Below are 3,901 nucleotides of genomic sequence, written 5' to 3' on the forward strand. Positions count from 1 at the left end.
TTTATATTTTATTTTCCCAACTAAAAACTCTCGATTCTTCCACAATGCATTGTTGTGTTCTGATTTTAGTTTTTTTTTATCTATATCTATCAAAACTTGTTCACCAAAAGAGAAAACTTTAGTCATTTAATTTAAATGAAATGAAATTTCTTTTCCGACTCTCATTAAATTTTGATCTCCCCACGAAAAACCTAATTCTATTCTTTCTAATTCATTATAGATTTATTAAAGACCAATTCATAATAATTACAATTTTGAATTGTAATTATTATAAAATATGATATAAAAAAAAAATAATAACATGTGCAAATAGTAAATTGAGGTATCCGATTTTATGACAACTTTAATTCATTCCAAAAATGGAAAGTTCGACACAATTGGGATTTTTTTTTTTGAAATTGGCGCTTTCGGACTAATAGGTTTCATGTTACGTCAATTCGAGCTTCTTGCTTGTACTTCGACATATGTGCTTAACGATCTCAAACTCGAGTCTTAACATTTTAAGTTTTGAAAAAAGAACTCTAACATAAGTATGGATGTACAACACGTCACTTCAACGATATTCAGATAGATGCTCACAATATATGTTCACTTTATCAAAACTGTATATAATATCTTTGCTTAACGATCTCAAACTCGAGTCTTAACATTTTAAGTTTTGAACAAGAACTGCCATATATGTATGCATGAATGTATATGACGTCACTTCGACGATGTTCATCGTATCAAAATTTTATATAATATCATTGTTGGAAGTGTTTATTGTAATGTTAATCTTTTTAAGGCAACGACTATTTCGGGCATGTTGTAGGGGACTCCAATGGCATTGATGAATGGGACAGTCTTCAAATAAATATGTTTGGCTGTAATAATAATTTAGGAGTTATACTCCAACGGCTGCTGAAATACAACGTGCCCACATGTGTCATCCATAATAGACTGCCTAAATAAACGGGCCAAATATTATTATTTATAATATATTTTTTTTCTCTTTTTGAAAAATAATAATACATTTTTTTATTGTTTTGATACAGAATAAACGGTAACATAAATAATACAAAATACTATAAAATAAGAGTAGGTTTCTTGTGAGACGATTTCACGAATCTTTATATGTGAGACGGGTCAACCTTACCGATATTCACAATAAAAAGTAATATTTTGAGCAAAAAAAGTAATACTTTTTCATGGATAACCCAAATAAGAGATCTATCTCACCAAAATACGATCCGTAAGACCGTCTCACACAAATTTTTTTACCATAAAATAAATAACGTTAGCACACTGCAAGCCATGCATCTCTCTTCGATATCTTGTATTTTTTTCCCAATTTGTTTTTTCTTGATTATAAAATAATAATTTCAATGATATTTAAAAAAATAAAATCATAGTTATTCGAGTTCGATTGCTTAAACTTGAGATATTGAAGTTCAAGTTGCACTCAAGACGATATCCGAGCCATTTGAACCAAGCCGGAGTTGAGCCCGAGTCGATATTCAAACAACTCGGTACATTTATAGGCAAAAACTTGTGTGAGACAGTCCCACGGGTCGTATTTTGTGAGACGGATATCTTATTTGGGTCAACGATCAAAAAAATATAACTTTTTATGCTAAGAGTATTACTTTTTATTGTGAATATCGGTAGGGTTGACCCATCTCACAAATAAATATTTGTGAGACCGTCTCACAAGAGACCTACTCACATTTATATACTACTTACAAATGATATTATTTATTTCCACAAACTGCATGATGATTTTTTTATGATATTTCTTCTTACATTAACAATTGATTGTCATGTTTCGAATTTTTGTTGGTTTGACTGTTTTTTAAATATGTTGAATTATTTCTACTGATGTTACAAAAAAAAATGTATTATAAACAAAATAGATAACAGCCTTTATATGAGAAGGCAAAATTGGTATATAGAAATGAATAAATGTTGAAGGTATAACAAATATATCGTACATCGATATTTATAACTATTATATCGTGAGATTTTACTATCATATTGGGAGATTGTGAATGACATACAATATAAAATATTACTAAATGAACTAGATTATTAAAATTTTCCACACTAACCAACATGAAGTTAAAAACATGAGTACAAATTCCACAGAGTATCGACAATCATGTAAAACATCAGTCCTTAATATAATCAAACAATCAGATTACAACGTTTACATTAGAAAATGGGGCCAAATAATTCTATCGACAAAGTAATATTTCAAAAATAAAAATATGATTACTCGAGTTTGAGTACTCAAACATAAGACATTAAAGTTCGAGCTGAACTCGAGCCATTCTACCCAAATCTTCACTAAATCTCATGATCATGTGCAGGTGTAGAGATATAATACTTTGAAGGTGAAAATACAATTTCATTGTGGTAGGATGAGTTAAACATGGAGTAAGCTAAGTGACAAATACTAATCTTAGTTAGGGGTGAGAAAAAATACCGAAATTTTCGGTATACCGAGATTACCGAACCGAAAAATAAACATACGGAATATATCAAACTTTTGGTATGATATGGTAATAATACTGAAATTTTAAAAAATTCGATATATATCGAAATACTGAAATAATATATATAAATTTAGAAATAAATAATATTTTAAATAATAAAGTAATAAATTTAAATACATATAAGGTTTTTTTTGTATATATATACATCAGTACCGAAATTTCGATATACCGCAAAATTTCGGTATAATTGGGTGTTTAATACTGTTGCCATGCTCGACCAAAAAACATAACGTTGCTATGTGTTTATTTCTCCATGCTGATGTTGGTTCCAAACTTAACAAGTTTATTACAAAAACCGTATATTTTTATTAGAGGAGGAGGAGTTTTCCACTGATTTTGTCGGCAAGAGTTTTCAAAGAAGGTGGGGCCAGTCAAAGAAACACAGTGAGGTGTTTGTTCTCCTGTATTAAGAGAGTATGTGTTCTCTTTGGAAACACAGTGAGTGAGTTGTACACCACAAAATATTATAGTGGAAATTCTTTTCATCTTGCCCGTGGTTTTTACCCTAATAATTTTTAGGGGTTTTCCACGTAAATCTCGGTGTCCAGTTTATTCTTTATTTTCGGGTTTCTTATCTCAAATTCCGAATGTGGGACCAACAAGTGGTATCAGAGCCTTGATTTAAAATTTCTTAAAATTCTGAGTATGCTATGTGGTTGCAGCCTAGACTGATCTTCCACATCAGAAAAGATTTTTTGAGATTTTTTTTAATTTAAGGCGGGATTATTTTGTCCAGTCTACTAAAATTGTTGTAGACATAATGGCGAGAAGGTACGAGATAACAAAGTTCAATGGAAGCAATTTTATGCTGTGGAAAATAAAGATACAAGCAGTTTTAAGAAAGGAGAATTGCTTGACGGCTATTGGAGATAGACAGGTGGAGATTACGGATGATGGAAAGTGGAATGAGATGAATGACAACGCTGTTGCCAATTTACACTGGGCTATAGCAGACGAAGTATTTTCAAGTATCTCTGAGATAAAAACAGCAAAAGTTATCTGGGATACTCTAACAAAGATGTACGAGGTCAAGTCCCTACACAACATGATTTTCCTAAAGAGTAGGCTTTATACTCTTCGAATGGCGGAATCTTCATCGATGACCGACTATATCAACACACTGAATACTCTATTTGCCCAACTTACTTCCATGGGGCATAAAATAGGGGAAAATGAAGATGCAGAGCTTTTACTTCAAAGTCTACCAGATTCATATGATCAACTTATCATCAACATAACCAACACTATTCTTATGGGCTTTCTAAGATTCGATGATGTCTTAACTGCGGTTCTCGGAGAAGAAAGTCGGCGCAAGAATAAGGAAGACATGTTGGTGACGTCGAAGCAGGCAGAGGCTTTATCGATGA

This window comes from Primulina huaijiensis, chromosome 2 (genome assembly GCF_012295235.1).
Source record: "Primulina huaijiensis isolate GDHJ02 chromosome 2, ASM1229523v2, whole genome shotgun sequence".
Taxonomy (NCBI): Eukaryota; Viridiplantae; Streptophyta; class Magnoliopsida; order Lamiales; family Gesneriaceae; genus Primulina; species Primulina huaijiensis.